The 22,285-nt window shown below is 36.5% G+C and overlaps 1 protein-coding gene and 2 non-coding genes across 3 annotated transcripts in view; 1 reads left to right on the top strand and 2 right to left on the bottom strand.

The window, feature by feature from the left end:
- DLG2 (discs large MAGUK scaffold protein 2) overlaps positions 1-22,285 on the bottom strand; it is a 2,242,830-nt gene that overhangs the window by 1,840,570 nt on the left and 379,975 nt on the right. The window lies entirely within an intron of this gene.
- Positions 8,327-8,459, bottom strand: LOC126019315 (small nucleolar RNA SNORA51). The gene has a single exon (XR_007499042.1). It is a non-coding gene; the product is annotated as a small nucleolar RNA SNORA51 (small nucleolar RNA).
- Positions 14,552-14,684, top strand: LOC126019425 (small nucleolar RNA SNORA51). The gene has a single exon (XR_007499138.1). It is a non-coding gene; the product is annotated as a small nucleolar RNA SNORA51 (small nucleolar RNA).

The raw sequence follows: 22,285 nt of genomic DNA, 5'->3' as shown, positions 1-22,285 counted from the left end.
AATTTTTCCTATAATGTTCTTATATTAAAACTTATCTAAGTCATATCTTAGCCCCAAATACCAATTCCCTGTGAATTTATATTCTGACAGACCTATCAGAGTGACCTATTTTCATAGTGAAGACTGAGTTATAGAGTGATTGCTTTTGCAAGAAAATGAAACAAAAATTCTAAGAGTGGTCTTTGAAACAATAAATAAAGAAAACATGATTTTCTGGAAACACTTGTTTAATACAAAACTGTTGAAACATTTGCTTCTTTTCTGGAAGTTTCTTTTTTAAGGCAAGTTATGCTTTGTTTAAAATTTATAACTCCATAAAAATGATAGTGGAGTAGGGGAGGGCTAAAAAAAAAAGCAGACAAGCTGACAAAAATTACAAAAATAATTTTAATGTCTAAATCAGAGGATCAATGCTATTTAAAAGTTATGTCTTTATTTAAAAACACACAGGCCTAACTAAAGTCTTTTATCAACATTTAACCCACAGAGGCCTTTTCAGAAACTCAAGCAGTATTTATCTCTTAAAATCAGTCATTGGCAGCTATTGCACTCGGATATCTGGATCCAGGATATAAGAGCTTTCATCCCATATGGAAGTTCCCAATAACCTCAGCATGAATGAATGATTGCATACAGGTAAATGATAACATCTGACAAAGTACTTTTGTCCTTTTTCTTTTTTATTTATTTAAAGAAAATGTATCACATAGTTGGCATAACTGATCATAATACATTTGTTTCAGGCTGACAAAAAAGCAAAGTTATTAAGAAATAGAAAGAATAGAGAATTTAAAAAATGAAGTGGAAAAAGAAGAGGAGAGAGTTCATTAGCATTTATATTTGTGAAAATTGTTGTATCACCAATAAAGTCATTAATACAATAGCCAAAGGTTTAGTATGCTCCCTTTTTATTTCTTTTTCTTGGGGGAGGGCACTCCTGGTAATGCCAGGGGTTACTCCTGGCTATGCGCTCAGACATCTCTCCTGGCTTCGAGGACCATGGGGGATCAAACTGTGGTCCGGTCTAGATTAGCGAGCACAAAGTGCCACTGTTCTGGCCCTTTTATTTATTTATTTATTTATTTATTTATTTATTTATTTATTTATTTATTTTTACAGATGGGAGATATCCTAAAAAAAAAGAGAGAAAGGAACAAGAGAAAGAGAGAAAGAAAGAAAGAAAGAAAGAAAGAAAGAAAGAAAGAAAGAAAGAAAGAAAGAAAGAAAGAAAGAAAGAAAGAAAGAAAGAAAGAAAGAAAGAAAGAAAGAAAGAAAGAAAGAAAGAAAGAAAGAAAGAAAGAAAGAAAGAAAGAAAGAAAGAAAGAAAGAAAGAAAGAAAGAAAGAAAGAAAGAAAGAAAGAAAGAAAGAAAGAAAGAAAGAAAGAAAGAAAGAAAGAAATTCTGTGTTTTGCAGTGGTCGTTTGCATAGGCACAGCAAAAAAAAATGGAAGAAATTGGAAAGAAAGAAAGACCTTTGGCCTAAAAAAACAGATCTTATCCCTCAAAATATTTGGCAGAAGACCAACTCAAGGATCCAAGCATGAACAGTTGTCCAACCCCTTAGTCATTCTCGGTGGTCAGCTCTTCAGTCTCATAGTTGTTGCTATCAGGTTTTTATAGTTGTAGATCCTGGTTTCTGTACAGGTCCTGTGTACAAAACCAGGTGATGTGTGGTGTCTTCTGGCTCCTTCTCACCAACAGTTAAGATTGTAGAAATCCTGCTCTAAAAGCAGGCTATTGCTGTTGCCCAGTTGTCAAGATAATATAAGAACTGTCTTTGGAGTAAGTCAGTGCCATGGTGGTAGTGGGGTCTTCCTTGGTAGAATTTATATTCCTGGTGCTGGTGTGGGAAACCATGTTTGTTTCCATAGGGTGTCTATATGCCATATCAATGACAATCTAATCTTTGTCCTTTGTAAAAGCTATGTCTATGTAGAGTGTTGTCCCCTCTATCATACATAGCCCTTCCCCCCTTTATTCTTAACACCTTACAAGCCCTTTTTGAGTCCTTCATGTTATTTTTCCACATTTAAGCTTTTTTTTTTTTAACTCTCAGTCCTTAACTCCTCATGAAGCAGAACATTCTCCCCAGCACAGCCACATACCAACCAGCCCCAGCAAAGTGAAAAGATAAACTCTCAGCATGAGAAGAAACCGACAGTCTGCTGCTACTGATTTGCTCTGGATGTCCCTTTTCCTTCACCTCCCTTTACCGTGGACCTTTGCTTGCTGCCAGATTTGGTTCTTGAGAAATCCCCCCGCTTGAGGACACTTCCCGATATGTAACTGTTGGGAGCTATCTTCCTTAGACTCCACAAAACCAACTCACAGGTGGAAGCTGTGCCCCATATCTTACCCCTTTCCTGCCTATTTCAAACGATTTAAAGAGGACATATAAATTTTCTTTGAATATTTCTTTTAGATACACTCTTTTAATAGGCATAACCATTATCGAATATCTTCTCATGTTGGGGCAATTTCCCCTATTCTCGGGTTCTGTTCAATACCATATACTAGTAGACAAATCTCTGCTCAGAGTTCATGTAAGCAAAAGACTCTGGAGACTGTTGGTCTTGACACCTCTGCTCCCCCACATGCACTAGTAATTCCCTGTGGCATTGTTTCTTTTTTGTATAGGCTCATTAAAATGGGAAAAGTTAACAGATGTAACAAGGTTTTTATCTAATAGAGATGGGAACACAAAATTTTTTATACTGCAGTGGGACCTTACACCCTAAAACTTTAGAATAATGACTTGGCTTAGATTCCAGTGGATTGGACATTGACCATTTGTCCCTGAACCATGGAAGTTTCTTTTGAGGAGAATTATGTTTGATGCTATCACTATATTGGTATTTATGTAAAAGTAATGGACTAAATTCCATAACATTATTATTGGGGGCTGGAGAATAGCACAGTGGTAAGACATTTGCCTTGCATGCAGCTGATTCAAATAGACGGTGGTTTGAATCCCGGCATCCCATATGGTCTCCCAAGCATGCCAGGAGCAACTTTTGAGTGCAAAGCCAGGAGTAAACCCTGAGCACTACCGGGTGTGACCCCCCAAAAAAATCCCATTATTATTGGTGAATAAGTAGTATTTACTGAAGAAGCAATTAATGATAGAAACTAAATTTTACTCTGTAGAGGAAGCTCTCTGCTTCTCTTCCAAGAGGCATAAACTATTATTAACATTGATGAAAATGCACTTCAGTTCCACAGATTTGTTATTTTTGAAAGAGAAGCAGACCAAGTCGCGAAAACCTAGGGTTACATAGAGTTCCTGGTTGAAAACTCTGGGATGCTCTCAAAAGCAAGATGAACCAAGCACCACCTAACTGATGCCCCAGCAGCCTTATACACAATCCCCAAGCACTCCAGACTAAAGGCTCAACTTCACTGCTTCAAACAATCTCTACAGAGATACCAAACCAATAAAATTTGTTGATGTATTAGGACTGAAAACTCTGGGATCTTCTCAGACTAGGGATGGGCAGCCTCACTCAACCCCTTTATGCTTTTGGTAGCCCCAGAAACTATACCCATGTTCCACAGTCATTGCCAGTATCCTCATTGCCTGCTCAAAAAGACCTTGAAGTCCAGGAACCTGTGACCACTTTTGCTCCTATTGCAACATGTCCAAATTCCTCAATACTGACACCCCAGAAGATGCCTTCCAAATTTGGTAAGTTAAAACATTTATATGTACTATAATAAATACACTTTACTTTTAAGTAAATCACACTTCAATTATTTTTAAAAATTACTTTCTAGTACTCAGTAACAGTCTCTAAGACTTGAATTGTTTCAATTCATCTTGTCAAAATCACCATCAATTCTTTTCTTTGAACAAGGTAATTTCCTTCAGTCTTGTCTAAATTTTAGGATACAATTAGATTCATATTTAGCCAGCCTATAGAATAATTCAAGATGATTTAATATTATAAAAATTCAAGTTCTATTTTAAATATGGTGTTAAATTAGACTATTACACAGAGTAGAGAGAATGTCTTCATGCAGCTGTAATTTCCAGTAAACATTGATTTTTGTTTTTACTATTACTAAAACATTTTAAAACAGTGCTTGCACCCTAGAGTCTCTAGATTTGACTCCTAGCAACAAAAAATATAAATAAGCTAATACTGAGTTCTTGTGTTCTCTTTATTTTTTTGTTTGTTTTGGGGCCACACCCAGTGATGCTCAGGGTTCACTCCTGGCTTGGGAGACCATATGGGATGCCAGGGAATCAAACTGGATTCTTCTTAGGTCAGACCCACACAAGGCAAACACCCTACTGCTGCACCACCTCTCTGGCCCCCTTGTGTTCTCTTTAACAATGTTATCCTGGGGCCGGAGAGGTGGCGCTAGAGGTAAGGTGTCTGCTATGCAAGTGCTAGACAAGGTTCGATCCCCCGGCATCCCATTTGGTCCCCCCAAGCCCGGGGCAATTTCTGAGCACTTAGCCAGGAGTAACCCCTGAGCATCAAATGGGTGTGGCCTGAAAAACCAAAAAAAAATGTTATCTTAAGTAAGCTAAGTAATGATCTCCAAATCACCTATTAAGTGACAGAGTCACATACTGTTTTATTTATTCAGTAATTCAAAAAAAAATTAGGGGCTGAAAAGATAGCAGGATAAGTACATTTTGTGCTTATTATTGACCAAGATTCAATTCTGTCATGATCAGTAACCTTTGGGCCTAAGGCTAAAAATAAGTTCTGACTACTGCAGAGTTTGACTCCAAATCACACAAAAATAAATATATATATATATATATTCTTAAGTATCTACTCTAATAATCACTGCATATATTTAGTAAAGAAAATACCACTTTCCTAAACCTTATGATCTAAAAGAGAGAGATTTTCCTAAATGGCAATAACATCCTGGGTTTTTAATAAGCCAATAGTTATTCTAAATATTTACTTGCAATATGTCATTTAATATTTGTATGGTTTCATAAGGTATTTTGTCAAGTAAGAAAATGATCCCAAGGAATTGTTGGGGATCCCTAATTTTGTTTTGTTTTGTTTTGGTTTCATTTGATTTGGTATTTAGGTCACACACAGTGCTCAGGGCTTTCTTTCTGGTTCTTGCTAGAGATTATTCCTGGTAGATTCAGTGGACCATATGTAGTGAGGTATTGAACCCAGTCAGCTACATGTTAAGTCAACATCTTAACTGCTGCACTATCACTTTGGCCTGATCACCCAAAAATTTAAATAGAAATCTGCCAATTATGTATTTGATAACTAGCAAGACTATTCTTTAAAAGCATTGTAAGAGAAAACAATAATACATAGACATTATAGAACATAGGATTGGAGTGATAGTATAGCTAGAGCTAGTAGATGCTTGCCTTGCAAGCTGTCCAACTGGGTTTAATATCTCTCTCACCATATATGGTCCTGAACCTGCCAAGAATGATCCCTGAGCACAGAATTAGAAGTAAGCCCTGAGCTATGGATCCAATGTTAAATTCAGTTTGCTGCCTTCCGACTTTTTTCCAAGTTGGTCTGGTAGATATCACCTCCTGGAGTCACAGCAATTAGCTTTAAGAGAAAGGTCAAACTGCCTTAGCAGTTGCATAAGTACCAGTAGATAACATTTTTACAACACAAAACAAGACTTCTGAATGAATGTATAGTATTAGGAAGCATTCCATATTTCTCCATACTGTGCCATACAAGTAATCATTTCATGTCTAGAAACTAAAGAAGCAGTCATGCAATAAGGTAAGGAAGGTAATAATGAGTATATTAAGCAAATCTAATATTAAAAAATAAGCCTTATTTAAAAAAGCATTAAATGTATCATATATTTATGAGGGTCTTAACCAATATTCAGTCATACCAAAGAAACATTTGAGTAAATGCATATTTAATAGAAGCTAAGACAGATCTATGAGGGTGCTATCAACTGCTAATATTTAAAACCCATTTTTACCATTTAAGGCTATAACCATGTCAAATTACTGAATATTCTCATTCTCTTTTCATTATCCTCAAAGTGAAAATAGTTAAATTACCTGCCTTTTAGTTTTATTACAAAGATGAAATAGAATTAGATTTTATAAAACATTTATAATATAATTACAAATTGTATTACTTACACAGTGCCACATTGCATTTTCAGACTATTTTACTCCTAAAAAGCCTAGATTCCTGTATAAATGGTTAGCAGAAAGTTTAAAACTTATTTTCTGCCTCCTCCTCCTCCTCCTCCTCCTCCTCTACCTCCTCCTCCTCTTCATTTTAATTTGCACAAGGTTGACTGGAATTCAATATCCGGTATGCTATATCCCATACCATAGCCAGGTGTGATCCCTGAATGCTGAGGCAGAAATAATTTCTAAGTATTGCCAAGTGTAGCCCAATAACTCATGCCTCCCCCAAACAAACAAACAAACAAACAACAACAACAACACACACACAGAAACACACACACACGTTTTTGCTCCATCTACTTCCCATCCAATGGTTTATTTAAACTACCTGTAAGGGGCAGTATTACCCATTTAGCAGAACTGGCCAGCTGTGAGGTAGGAAGCAATAGGAAGAGAAAATAATAGCTTTACACCTATGATAAGAAATTTTCATATTGCTTAAAGTATTTTTCATAATTATTTAAAAACAGAGGAATATTTGTGTTTAGTACAAGTTAACAAGGCCTCCCCCTCTCTATATTCTTTTTTCTAGTTTTTAACTCTGCCTATGAGGAATATTTTAGATATGTTTATCAGGCAAAGATAAAGTTGATTAGTTTATTTGTATACTAAACAGCTGTTCTTAGTAAAATACTGTAATGGTCTAGAGAGATCTAGACCATTAAAATCTTATGAAGAAGAAAACTTGAATCAAATATTAACAAACCTCTTCCTAAATAATGTTTTCTTAAGTGTGACATAAAATCTTTTACCAAAATCCCTAACAATAAAATCATTATTATCCTTGGGTTATGGGACTATGAGTTTATTATATTTTAGTAATTGTACTTTCTTATTGTAAAAAATGATAATGATTGGGCCAGAGAGATAATACAATAGTAGGGCATTTGCCTTGCATGCAGCAGCCAATTCAGGACCGATAGTGGTTCAAATCCAGGTATCCCATATGGTCCCCTATGCCTGCCAGGAGCAATTTCTGAGCGCAGAGCCACCGGGTGTGACCCAAAAACAAAAACAAAAAAAATGATAATGATTATAACATGATATTGGGTTTTTTTTTTTTGTTTTGGTTCTCAACTCTGTGCTTGTTAGTTGCTCCTGAAAGTACTTAGAGGACCATATACAGTGCCAGGCAAAGCATGTACTCATCCACTGAGCTATATATCTCTAGTCTATAAAATGATTTTATGATCAAAATTTTTTCAAACTTTAAGATGCAGGAAAAAAAACCAAATTAATGATGTTTTTTAAAAAATCATGTTCGTTTTTATTTTTAAAGGGGGCAGAGCAATAGCACAATGGGTAGGGCATTTTGCCTTTCTTGCAGCAAGCTGTGTTTGATCCCCAGCATTCTATATGGTCCCAGAGCCTGCCATGAGTGATTTCTGAGCCGAGATCCAGGAGTAATCCCTGAGCGCTGCCCAGATATGGCTCAGAAACAAAAAAACAAAGGAGGAGTGGAGGAGGACAAGGACAAGAAGGAGAACGAGGAGGAGAAGGAAGAGGCAAAGGAGGAGTAAGAGGAGGAGGAGGAAAAAGAGGAGGCGGAGGCACAGGCGGAATCGGGGCGACCTGGGGTACAGCCCCTGGGATTGCTCATCCCTACTTCAGCCCCTCTAGGAGTAACGTTGGTTATACCAAAGCACTTCAACATTGGATGTTTCCCTGGTAACCTCTTTGTTCAGTGTCTTTGGACACAGAATGTTCATTTTGATTAAACTAATTTCTTTACTGGTTAGATCAATTCTCAAATGTTAATGTCATTACAATTCACCGGAAGATCTTGTGCAAAGCAAATTCTGACCTGAAAACCCCAGTATGGGGCCTGAGAAATTGATTTTCTATTGACTTGTTAGACGGGAATTTATTTCTTTTAGTCTATTAATAATATTTTGAATATCAAGAAGTTGACTCCATTTAACTCTGACCTCCTCTCTCTTCCAGAGGACTAATTCTGATCTCTCTGCTGCTAATAAGAATATTAAAGGGGGGGGGGTAAAAGATTAAAAAAAAAAGAATATTATATTGATACTAATGTTTTCTTGAGTCCTGAACATTCTTATCTCAAGATCTGAAATTTGGAAAGCTTCCTAGTCATATCCCTAAATTGCAAGAGAAAAATAATCAAACAGAAACCAAAATTAAAAAACAAATACATTTTTTTGTCCCCCAATTCACAATACAGACCAGGCAAAGGGCCTGGGTTGAGGTGTATATGGGGTGCATTTACTGTATTTCCTCTTTCTATACAGTCAGTGTAAAGAACACAGCCTGTGGTAAGAATTGGGAGGCCTTATCTTTTTTTTATTTTTTGATTTTTAATATATATACATCTATCTATCTATCTATCTATCTATCTATCTATCTATCTATCTATCTATCTATCTATCTATCTATCTAATCCTTCACCAGTGCAACATTCCCATGACCAATATCCCAAGTGTCCTTCCTCCCCACCCCACACCGGCCTGTACTCTAGATAGGCTTTCAACTTCCCTCATTCAGTCACATTTTGTTCTCAGTATAATTATTTCTGTGACTGCACTAAACGATCCCTGTGGTGAGCTTCATGTCAGGAGCTGGACCCTCCAGTCCTCCTCTATTTTGTCTCTGAGAATCATTACACAATTTTTTTTTATTTTTCTCAAAACCCATAGATGAGGGAGACCATTCTGTGTTTATCTCTCTCCCTCTGACTTATTTCACAGCATAATAGATTCCATATACATCCATGTATAGGAAAATTTCATGACTTCATCTCTTCTGATGGGTGCATAAAAAAAATACATCAGGGGCCAGAGTGGTGGTGCAAGTGGTAAGGCATCTGCCTTGCCTGTGCTAGAGTAGGACAGACCGAGGTTCAATCCCCTGGCATCCCATATGGTCCCCCAAGCCAGGAGCGATTTCTGAATGCATAGCCAGGAGTAAACCCTGAATGTCACCGGGTGTGCTCCCCCCAAAAAAAAACAAATACATGATAGAGTTTTCATAGCAGAGATGAGCTACCAAACAAAAGTATTGCCTATGGTAGTCTTATTTGTTCTCAAATTTTTGTTCTTTTCAATCACACCGAGCTGTTCTCAGGTCTTACTCCTGGCTCTGTACTCAGGAATCACTCCTGATGGGATTGACGAGACCTTATAGGGTCCCAAGAATTAAATTCAGGTTCACTTGTGCAAGGCAAATATCTTAATTACTGGAATAAACAAGAATTTATTCTTGGGGCCGGAGAGGTGGCACTAGAGGTAAGGTGTCTGCCTTGCAAGTGCTAGCCAAGAAAAGACCGTGGTTTGATCCCCCGGCATCCCACATGATCACCCCCAAGCCAGGGACACTTTCTGAAGTGCTTAGCCAGGAGTAACCCCTGAGCATCAAATGGGTGTGGCCCAAAAAAAAAAAAAGAATTTATTCTTAATTCTGCCCTGTCTGTAGTCAGAAAGATAAATTCAGATGACATTTAAGACTTGAAGGGAGGGTCAGAAAGACAGCATGAAGGTAAGGCCTTGTATGCAGAAGGATGGTGGTTTGAATCCCGGCATCCCATATGGTCCCCCAAGACTGCCAGGAGCGATTTCTGAGCATAGAGCCAGGAGTAACCCCTGAGCACTGCTGGGTGTGACCCAAAACAAACAAACAAACAAAAAAGACTTGAAGGGAACCATATTTAACATATATCAAACAATTAAAATGCATCAAAATCCAGACAATTGTTTAAGTTAAAAATTGTTTAGAGAAAACAGTTGAGTAGTATATTGGGATATCATGCAGTGCCAGATATCTAACCCAGGTAAGTCACCTGATAGAAATATTAAAAGCATTTAACAATGTAATAGGAAAGTGTATAGTTTAGAATTCTTCATAAGTCAAGTGAGTTGTTTTATTTTGTTTTCTTAAACCTTTTTTAGTAACTTTTCAATGTTTCAAGATATCAAAATTATTAAGATTTCCCTTGATCATTGTAAAATGTACCTTACTACTACGGCCAGAGCTTTTTGCATTTAAAGTTACTATTTATAGTTTTTACATGACTACTTGTATGTTTTTATATATTTACACAGCTTAGTTTTTTATTTTTTCTGGTTATTCTATTAACAGAATATTTGTTTTTAATTTTTCTTGTAAATAGCACATAGGAGAGCCTTCTTTATGTAATCCAGTAATTCTGTTTTTAATTGAAGTTCTTAGCCTATTTTTACTTATTTAATTATTAATATTGTTGAGTCCAAGAATAAAATTTTGCAGTATTTTTATTTTCATCTATAAATATTTTAAACACCCATTCCATGTCTTATTTTGGATATAGCATATTTATTATTTTATTTCTATTGATTCTATTACTATGTATTTTTTATTTTAGTAATAATGCCTAGGGTTGTTACTATGGTTCTTTAAATAATAACAGATTACATTAAATTAATTGTATATTACTTTACCTATGGGTGTAAAGAATCACACATGTATAATTTTATTTATAGAAATTTATAAAGAGCCTTTGTCTTTAGTGTTCTTTCTTATATACATTTATATTATATATATCTGCTATAAATATCAACAGCACTTTACTTCTGCTGTAAATAGTCAGTTTTCTTTTTAACAGATGAAGAAACAACATAAAGTATACCATGTTTACCATTTTTGGAACTCTGTTCTGATCCTCGCTCTAGTGTAATTTCTCTTCATTCAGAAGAAATTGCTTATTTACCTTTTCTTTCTTTTTCCTTTATTGCTATTGTTGATCTAGTGATCAAGACCCATTGTGTTCCAAGGGTCACAGTTATGCCAGAAATCACACTGCAATGTGAGACAATGCAAGGGTTTCAAGCCTTGGCTTCCCACATACAAGTCAAGTGCTGGACCTCTAAGTCACATCCTGAGCTACCAGTTTCATAAATGTAAGTAGATTGACTTTAAGTTCTCACATTGTTGCTCATTTGAATGTATCCATTCGCTTTCATTTTTATATTGTTTTCAGTTTAGAATACTACCATGAAGTGTTTTTGTCCCAGTCTTATAATTATGTAGTACCATTTTTTCACACTTCCTGTTTTTCGTGAGACTTCAGCAGTTTTACTTATGATTGTTAATGTAATAAAATTTTCTTCCAGCGGGGGGGGGGGGGGAATTTTCTTCCATAGACTTCTGAGGCTCCTACTTATCTTTAATTTTTTTTATAAATTTACCAGTCTAATAGTTGTTTTCTTCAATATTTGAGCTTATACTTTAATAAAATAAGGAAGTTCAAATTTGTCACATTTTGTTATATTTTCTATTGTGTCTGCAACATTATGTACATGTATACAGAAAAATAGAAAGACAACAAAGCAGACAGAAAGTGCAATGCTATACCAAAGTATTGAATATGTTTTCTTTAAATAATTTTCACTGTTTTAATTTGTATAAATTTGGGGGGAAGCTTCCTTAGAAACACTTAGGAACCTGGGGTTTATTGCAGGCAAGTGTCAGCTGACCAATGTTGATTTAATGCCTGAGGAAATGGCATTGCTTGGACTTGAGGTTCTAGAGGTCTTCACCTCAGCAATGCTCTGAAACCAAAAAGACTTTCTCTAGTGATGCTTTGAGGGTCATGTGGTGTTAGTGATACAATAGATATCTGATATATGCCCTGACTCCTAAAGTATATACATGACCTTAGTTTTAATATTTTATATTATACTGTTTTCAATTTTAGAAATTTCAAAATTATCTGTAGAATCTATTTTACTCTTAAGTCCATATGTCTATTTTCTTATATTAAAAATTGTGCATTTCAAATATTTTCTACTGGTTCATTTTTATAATTTTTATTTTCCAGCTGCTATCCCATTCATTCACATACCAAGTCAATTTTTCATCTATATTATTAAACATAAGTATAACTATATATTATATATTAAATATTTATATAAAATTGTTGCTTTAGCTTATATAGTGATTAATTCAGGTAGCAGGACATTAGAGATACTCTATTTTGATAGTTATCATTTTATTGTCTTCCTTTAAATAGTAATGAGTTTATTTTGGCATAGAATTCATTTACTAACAGATGTATTTGGAACCTTTATCCTATGAAGAAATTATATATATATGAAGGGCCGGAGCAGTGGCACAGTGGTAGGGTATTTGCCTTGCACATGGCTGACCTAGGACAGATCACAGTTCCATCCCCAGTGTCCATATGGCCCCCCAAGCCAGGAGCAATTTCTGAGAGCATAGCCATGAGTAACCTCTGAGTGTCACCGGTTGTGGACCAAAAACAAAAAACAAAAAATAAAATAAAAATTAAAAGAAAGGAACACTCTCCTTCACCAGTGCAACATCCCCACTACCAATTCCCTCCATCTCCCCCTTCCCCACCCCCTTGCCTCTATTCAAGACAGGCATTCTATTTCTCTACCATTGTTATGGTAGTTGTCAATGTAGTTATTTCTCTAACTGAACTCATCACTCTTTTTGGTAAGCTTCATGTTATGGGCCAGACCTTCAAGCCCTCATTTCTATTGTCTCTACATTAATACCCTGTTCTTAGACCAAAATTTTGGAGTAAAATCAATGCATTTCAATGGCTTGAGAAATCAGGAAATCATGGTTTTTTTCCATAAGAAAAGTTTGATTTTAACTTTAGATGTAAGCAAATAAAATAATATAATTTTTATGACTAGTCATAATTCTTTAGTGCTTTTAGGATTTTTGTTTGATTTTTCTTTATGTATTATTGTTGTTTTCTCTTCCTTTTTCCGTTTCTTCTCTCACATTGATATTTATAGCCTCTAGAAGGACTTCGCCCATTTTTTGCTTGTTTGACTTTTACCCCATTTTATGTTTTTTCTTTTCTTCAAACAGAACCACATAATTGAATCATCTTGTTCTGCCTCCAAAATTGAGGGGTAATTAATGGAAAATACCAAGACCACTAAGTAGTAATAAAAATTAGCGAACTTAAACACCAAATCCAAAGCCAATGACAACAGAATCGATACCCAATCTACAACAAGCTAGACACAGAGGGGACCACTTATACCAGCACCTCTGGGGGTAATGGAGGGGGATATGGGATGCATGCCAGGAAAGTGGGTGGAGGGAGGACAACTTTGGTGATGGGAATTCCCCTGATTCAATATCAATAGTACCTAAAATATTACTGTGAAAGATATGTAATCCACTTTGGTCAAAATAAAAAGTATTATTATTTAAAAAAAAGACGTATACGAACAGAACTTCACAACTTGAATCATCTTGTTCTGCCTCATGAATTGAGGGGGAAAATAAAAATGAACCAAATGGACCAAACAGCCATATGAACATTCAATGGAATTAAAAAATGATCAGACTTAAACACCAAACTCAAAGTCAACAACAACAGAATCGATACCATATCTACAACAAGCTATACACAAAGCTATACACAGAGGGAAATAGTAACACTAGCACTCCAGGGGGCAAAGGAGGGAGATAAGGGACACATGCTGGGAAAAAGTATGGAGAGAGAACAAACCTTGTGGTGGGAATGGCCCTGATTAATTGTCACTATGTACCTTAAATATTACTGTGAAAGATTTGTTATTCACTTTTGGTCACAATAAAAATTATTATAAAAAAGTATACAAATGAGCATATAGAAAGACATTATATATATATATATATATATAAAGAGACAGAATGGAGCATTTCTATGTGTGAATCATCTGGATTAACTAAGTACCACTCTTCAATATTTCTCATGGTTTTTTTTGTCTTTTTCTTGCACAGTTTCAATTAAATTTTTTGAATCTTTTTTGATTGATTGGTTGGTTGGTTGGTTGTTTTTTGAGCCACACGCAGCAATGCTCAGGAGTTACTCCTGGTTTTGCACTCAGAAATCTCCCATGGCAGACTGGGGACCATATGGGATGCTGGGAATTGAACCAGGTCCCTCCTGGATCAGCCGCATGCAAGGCAAATGCCCTACCTCTGCTATCTTTCTGGCACCATCAACTAATTTTTATGATAATTACATGATGTTTAGTGCAGTTGTCATTAAGAGTTTTCAAACCAGAAAAACAGAATTCTGGAAGGGAATGATGATTTTATACAGATGTTTTCAAAACTTACTAGACAGCATTAGTCAACCTTTATTCAAATTCTACCCATCATCTTTATCCAAGTCAACTTTTACCCCTCTTGGTGCAACTATTTAATAATAATAAGTACTAGAAGTACTTACTATAGCAATTAGGCAAGAAAAACAACTTGCATGGCAATGATAGAGAGAGAATTAGAATGCCTATCTTGAAGACACTGGTGATGGGACGTGCACTTTTTATGGCTGAAACCCACTTATGAATATGTTTGTAAGCATGGTGCTTAAAGAAATTACAAAGAATTAAAAAAAAAGAAAAGATAAGATAAGGCCTCCCAATTTCTACCACATGCTGTGTTCTTTACACTGACTTTATAGAAAGAAGAGGTACAGTAAATGCAACCCACATACACCTCAAACCAGGCCCTTTACCTGGTCTGTATTGTGAATTGAAGGACAAAAAAGAGAAATGGAGAAAAATATTACTGAAATTATAATTTCATCCATGAACTCCTAAGGGTATACAAAAATTAAAAATAATAAAATAAAATAATATAGGGAAATTTTTGTGTCACAATACCTGACACAAATTACAGTTTATACTATGACTATTTTATTCTTTTTTACTTTTTTTTTGACTATTTCATTTTTAGGAACACAAGTGTGGTAAATTCTAGACTAAATATAATATGGAGAAACTGTTCACCCTCTTTTCTAAAATTGTTTTGAACAATCTCTCCAAAACTTGATTCTTCTATAATCTCTACAATACTTCACTTGCCATAAAATTCTCATTATTGACTTCATGGTTTACTTGTTCTCCCCAGAAACTATTTCAATAGCATTGGCTTATAACTTGATTCTTACCTACTGATTATAGTTTTGGGGGTCTTGGGGGGTGCACACTCAGCAGTGCTTCGGGACTACTCCTGGCTCTGTACCCATAAACTACTCCTTGTAGGTTTAGGGGACCATATGGGATGCTGAGAATGAATCCAGGTTTGTCCCAGGTCATCCACATGCAATGCAAACACCCTCCAACTGTGCTATCACTCCTCCTCTAAGAATTATGTTTTAACAAAGATATAATATTAATAATATCAAGGGTGACCCACTGGGGAGAGATTTGGAAGATACAAGAAACAAAATTATTTCTCCTTGAAGATATTTTTCTGGACTCAGTAAGCAAAACAGCATCTGGACCTCAAAGAAATGATAACTAGGAAAAAAGACTACTCATGGAATGGAAGAAACTATTCACCCAATATCCAACTGATTAGGAGTTAAATTCTAAAATATACAAAAGGCACTGGCAGAACTCAAGATACAATATGTACACCAAAACAAAGAAATCGACAAAAACTAGAAAAATAAAAAATAAATAAATAAAAACAAGATTATTTTGTGCTTTTTGCCTCTTTCTTTCTTTTTCTTTCCCTTCTGCATAGGTACAGTAAATATTGGGGTCATTCAAAAAGAAATTCCCCTGGCCTAAGAGATACAGGGTTTCTCCACCATATTGTCATTAACTATAGACTCCTTTCAAGTTCATTTACTCTCCCCTTGATGTTTTTGTGGTATATGGAATACTTTTTATTTTTCTAGTTTTTACCGATTGTTTTGTGTGGATATTGAAGTTGTTATCTCCATTATTATTTATATATTTACTTTTTTTTCTTCTTTTCTCTTCTTCCTTTTTGCGCTCTGTCATGTTTTTTATTTCAAGACCATGGCAAGTATGTGGTGCTTATCTTTATTGCTGTAGTGCTCACTGGATATTTTATTTGATACTTCTTTTTGTACTGTTGTGGTGTTTCACCTTCTTTTTCCCCTTCGTCTCTCAAACCGAGAATGAGAGCCTCTAGAAGGACTCCACCCATTGTTGGTGTATTTGATTTTTACCCCATTTTATTACTTTTCTCTTCCTCAAACAAAACCACATAACTTGAACTATCTAGTCCTGCCTCCCAATTAGAGGGGGAAATAATGGAGGTACCAAGACCAAACAGTTATAAGATCACTATGTAGTAAGCTAGACACAAAGGGAACCAAGCATTCTAACAGGCCCGGGGATGAGGGTGGAGGATATGGGAGGCAGGATGGGAATGGAGGTGGAGGGAGGACAATTCAGTGATGGGAATTTCCTGATTCAATGTTAATATGTACCTAAAATATTACTGTGAACGATATGTAAGCTACTATGATTAAAATAAAAATGTAACCTTATACAGAAATGGGAGAATTATTAGAAATTTTTTCAGAGAATGCAGATGGCCAAAGTGCACATGAAAAAATATTCCACATTACTAATCATCAGGAATATGCAAATCAAAATAGCAATGCAATATCACCTCACACCACAGAAATTGGCAAGACAAGTGCTGGCATGGATATAGGGAAAAAGAAACTCATTCACTGGTGGTATAAATGCTAACTAGTCATACCTTTCTGGAAAACAATATGAATATTCCTCAAAAACCTAGAAATTAAGCTTCCATATGGTCCAGCATTATAATTCCTAGGGATATACCTAAAAAACCAAAAACCCAATATAGAAAAAGCCGTCTACACATATATTTATCACAGCACTATTCACTATAGCCAGAATTTGGAAACCATCAATGTGCCCAGGAATAGGTAAGTGGATAAAGAAACAGAAGTACATTTACATTATGTAATTCTATGCACCTGTTAGAAAAAAATGAAGTTATGAAATTTGCTTATCTATGGATGATATGGAGAGTATTATGCTGAGTAAAATGAATCAGAAGGAGAGAGATGGACATAAAATAATCTTACTTAGGGATAGAAGTAAAAGAAAAATATAGTTTGGAATAATATCTTGAGACAATAGAAACAAAGGCCAGGAGGACCAGTACTTTATAGAAAGCTTGTTACAAATAGTGGAGCAGTATAGTTAGTGTAAAGAAATGATTGATTTGACCATTAGAGTTGGAACTAATCATTCTGTACAATAATTGGCTGTTGAACAAAGATAAAGTGACATGAATGGTACCCTTTTATTAACAGTAGTGCAAATCACAAAGTATAAAATTTTTAAAAAGGATGGGGCCAGTGAGGTGGCGCGAGAGGTAAGGTGTCTGCCTTACAAGTGTTAGCCAAGGAAGGACCACATTTCGATCCCCCAGCATCCCATATGGTCCCTGCAAGCCAGGGGCAATTTCTGAGTGCTTAGCCAGGAGTAACCCCTGAGCATCAAATGGGTGTGGCCCGAAAAACCAAACAAACAAACAAAAAAAAAAGGAGAGAGATAGTAAAATGATTTTGGGGGGGGGGGGGTTGTTGTTGTTGTTGGTCCAGAAAGAACTCAGGGGTTACTCCTGGCTATGCTCTCAGAAATCACTCCTGGCTTGGGGGAACATACGGGACACTAGGGGACTGAACCTGTGGTTCATCCTAGGCTAGGCAGGCAAGGCAGATGCCTTACCATTTGAACCACCACTTTGGCCCCAAGGATGGTGTTTATTGTAAGACTGAAAATTAATCATAAATAAGAATGTAGTGATGACGTTTTAATAAAAGAATAAAATGAACTGAAGTGTGTGAGACCAGAAGACGTGGTGGTAGGCTGTAGCCAGAATTTAGATGAAAATCCATCATTTTGAACTGAACTAAGGTGTTGAGCCCAATAGGATTGGCAGAGAGCTATGGGCAGAGTTTTGGACTGAAAAAAAGTGCCATTTTGAATTGAACTGAGGTGCATGAGCCCAGTCAAGAGAGTTACTCCATGGCCTCTTCAGTCCATGGCAAAGCATTTCTTCACCTTAAAGAGTCTCATCACAACACATTTAAAAAAAACAGTAACACATATAAATTCACAATAGGAAAACAACACAAACCCCCCCATACCTTGTGACTGAAGATGCTTGCTCTGAAGAGCCAAACAACATCAACTATATAACCTCTAGATCAGATTTTAGAGAGGAATGTTAAAGCTCTTTAAATAATTAAAATAAACCATGGAATGAATAGCCATAATACTCAAGAGGATATGAGAATAAAAATGAGAAAACTTTAAACAGGAATATCAGGGCTAAAAAAAAGGTAGGTAAATGAAAATCTTACTGAAAAGATTCACCAGCAGAGTAACAGCTGCTGAGAAAAAAAAAACACTAACCTGGAATATCAGCTGAACAACACCTCCAATATAACAGAAGAGGCTGGAAAAGAGCCTCAGAATAAACTATCAGAAGAGGGAAAATCCTCAAAGAAATTGAACCTATAAATATATAACTTTGGGATAAATTCAATAGAAACAACATAAGAATTATTGGAATCCCAGAGACCAAGGATAAAAACCCCTACGAAGAATCAACAGTCAAGGACATTTTTTCTGAGAAGTTTTCAGAGCTAAAGAGTACATGACACCACATCCTGGATGCCTGAAGAGTGCCAGCTAAGAGAGATCCAAAGAAAAGCACTCCAAGGCACATACTAATCACAATGATGAAAACCTCACTTAGGAATAGAATACTAAAAGCTACTTGATCAAAAAAAGAAAATACATGCAAAGAAGTATCCTTAAGTTCTACAACAAATGTCAAGAACCAGACATTGAATATAATGACAAAACTCAATTTCATTCAATGAAATGAATGCTTCACCAAGAATACTTCACCAACCAGAGTCTCACACAGATTTGAATAAAGGACACACAGCTTCAAAGATACACAACTGCTCCAAAATTTTACAGACTCAAAACCAACCTTAAAATAAGAACTGTTGGATGCCAGGATTTCTGTGCCTCTTCGCCTGGTACGTTGGGGGCTCTAGGCAAGACAGCTAGCCATAGCCCCCCTGTGCTGACCACTTAGTCCAGGGAACTGAGATCCCCCCACACCAGACTGGCCTTCATGACCAGGCCTGGTAACTTGGGCCCTGGAGGGAGGGTGGGGGAGTGAAACTCCTCCCCTATGCATACTGGACCCCATTCCGGGGTTCTTTTCTTACTAGTGTTCATTTTCAAAAGTGCATGGGCCTGACAAATATACTTTTTAACATCACCCAAAAATGTTCTTAATTCTTGACTGTTTCTGGGAAAGGAAATGGAATGCCCTAGATTTGGAGGATAACATTCAAATAGATCTCTAAAATCAGTGTAATATGTAGATGTGACTTCCTATACAGTGGTCCTCTCTGACTGCCAAGCTTAATCCATAAACAATTCATCTATACAATGTATATAGCCCCTCTGATATATTGCCCCTCCCCCATCCAAAGACCCTTCTACTCCCTCATCTCCCAACCCGTATTCGTTATCTTTCCCTTAATTAACCTTCTTTACCCTCAGTTCTTAACTCCTTAGGCACCAAGACTGACCTCCTGCCCCAACAGACCACCATCCAGCTCCTCAATGAAAGATACCCTCTCGATCCCATATCTCATTTCTTGCCAAGAAACCACAACCAACATGCCTGCTGACTCAAGCTTGTGGCCCCTCTCACCCACATCAAATCGTGGACTGTTGCATGATACCGGGACCATCTTCAGCAAAACCCCCAGCTCAAGGACACTACATGATTCCGTAATGCTGCAAATCATATCTCAAACTCAAGACCAAGGTCTGTGATACGAAAAAGTGCCTTGGCTTTCACTCTCCACAAAAATATCTCAAAAGACCTAATTGGGAGGCCTATATTGCATTTGTAATTTTAATACATATATAATAATGCATCTTAAGATGTGTATTCCTAAACATACAGGTAGCCTCCTCCATCACTTGTTTTCTTCTAATACCTTTTTTTTATTTTTTAACTCAGTTTTATTTGTTCTATTTTTTATATACACATATTTTCTCTATCTTCACCAGTTTTGGTGCTTCTTGGTACAAAAACCAAGAAAATGTCTTGCCTGGGATAAAAGCTCAGATCAAAACCAAACCCCAGTATGTATGATCTGTCATCCTTACCCAGAATAGCACCAGCAATACAGTATGACACCATACGTTTTTGAATAGGCACAGTAAAAAAAACGGGGGAAACCATAGACACAGAAACTACATCTTATCTTCTAAAGATAAGAACTCACACTTTTTATAACACAAGGGTGCCTCCCATCCTGGACATATGTCATTAACAGTGTTAATTCAATCTCAAATCCCAGATCTCAGATTTAGAACTGGTACAGCTCCCTGCAACAACACCAGGAACTAAGCTCCATTGGGAGATTTATAACATTGCTCTGACACCAACTTGTGTCAGTGTTAATATAACAACAAGGACAGCATGGAAATGACAACTTGACCTAAGACCAGGTGGTCTCATCACATCACCTAACACTAAGTGGAAATCAGAAGATGTATCGTCTTTAAACTGTGAAACATAAGAGCACTAACTACAGAAAACTGACTTTGACAACCTTGACTGGGCAAAGCTTACCTTGGGACCAATAAGGAAAGCCCTACCCTAGACTGTAGCCCAGGACTCTTACAAAAATCAAGATTTCCTAGTACAGAGGCCCAACTTTGACAACAGAGACTGAGCAGAACCTTTGGAACCATAATATCCTTGGGACTGAGCAAAAACAGGGAGCACAAGATACAGAAGAATGAACACAACAACAAAGATGGAACAGAACCTCTAGAACCATAAAGACTCTATCCTAGAACTTGTCCTATAACCTATGCACTTACCAAGATTGCTAGCTACAGTGGCCTGATTTTCTCATCCACAACTGAGAGGAAAGTTTCCTGGCAACACACACACACACACACACACACACACACACACACACACACACACCCTTGGGATATGGTAATGAGTATATATGGAGCCAATGGTTGTTCTCATGAAAGTATGCTTCAAGAGGGGAGAAACCCTGAATCTCTTAGGCCACGGGAATTCCCTTTATTCCCCAATACTTACTGTGCCTATGCAAAAAAAAAAAAAAAAAAAAAAAAGTAGGGATAACACCAAACCCTGCCACAGCACTCCTTTTTCTTGTTTTGTTTTTAATATTATTTTCCTTCTTTTTCTTCCACTATTTTTCTTTCTTTTTCACTCGTGTGGATATTATTTGGTGGGTTTTTTTTGTTGTTGTTTTTGTTTTGTTTTGTTTTGCTGGGTGCATTTTTCTTTTTTTTTTTTCTCTTTTTTTTCTCTTTTTTTCTTCTCTTTTTCTTATCCTTTTTATCTCCGACAGAATCACATAACTTGAATCATTCAGCCTTATAAATTGAGGGGGGGAAATGATACCTGGACCAATTATATGAACATGTAATGAAAATAAAAAATTATTAGACTTGAACACCAAACCCAAAGTCAATGATAACAGAATAGATACCCAATCTACAACAAGCTGTAAAGTGGAGACCAGTTACACTAGTATTCTGGGGGGTAAAGGAGGGAGATATGGGATACATGCTGGGAACAGGGGTGGAGGGAGGACAATACTGGTGGTGGGAATGCCCTTCATTCATTGTCACTATGTACCGTAAATAATTCTGTGAAAGACTTGTAATACACCTCGATCACAATAAAAATTAAAAAAAAAAAAAAGAACTGATAGGTCTACTTAAGGCAAGGCAGACCCACAAACACACCAAACTCCTACAAAGAGATTATACTTAATCCCATGACAATCATCTCTCAATGTCAATGGAATAAGAGACAGAGGGTGGAAAAATAGATCAAAATATTGAATCTAACATTTTCTGCCTGCAAGAAACACAACTGAATAGTCAGAGCAAACATAAACTCCAAGTCAATGGTTGAAAGACATTCATTCAAGCAAAAAATTTCCTTTAGGGCCCGGAGAGATAGCACAGTGGTGTTTGCCTTGCAAGCAGCCAATCCAGGACCAAAGGTGGTTGGTTCAAATCCCGGTGTCCCATATGGTCCCTCGTGCCTGCCAGGAGCTATTTCTGAGCAGACAGCCAGGAGTCACCCCTGAGCAACGCTGGGTGTGACCCCAAAAAAAAAAAAATTTCCTTTAAAATCTGGGGTAGCTGTATACGAACTCTAAGGGATTATTGTGGGCCTTTGTTTTGGAAGTCTGATTACATACCTGTTCTCTTTATGCTGTTGTTTCTGTTGTTGCTGTTT

This window comes from Suncus etruscus, chromosome 9, assembly GCF_024139225.1.
Source record: "Suncus etruscus isolate mSunEtr1 chromosome 9, mSunEtr1.pri.cur, whole genome shotgun sequence".
NCBI classification, from domain to species: Eukaryota; Metazoa; Chordata; class Mammalia; order Eulipotyphla; family Soricidae; genus Suncus; species Suncus etruscus.
The sequence above is the reverse complement of the archived record's forward strand: the minus strand, read 5'-3'. Positions and strand labels throughout refer to the sequence as shown.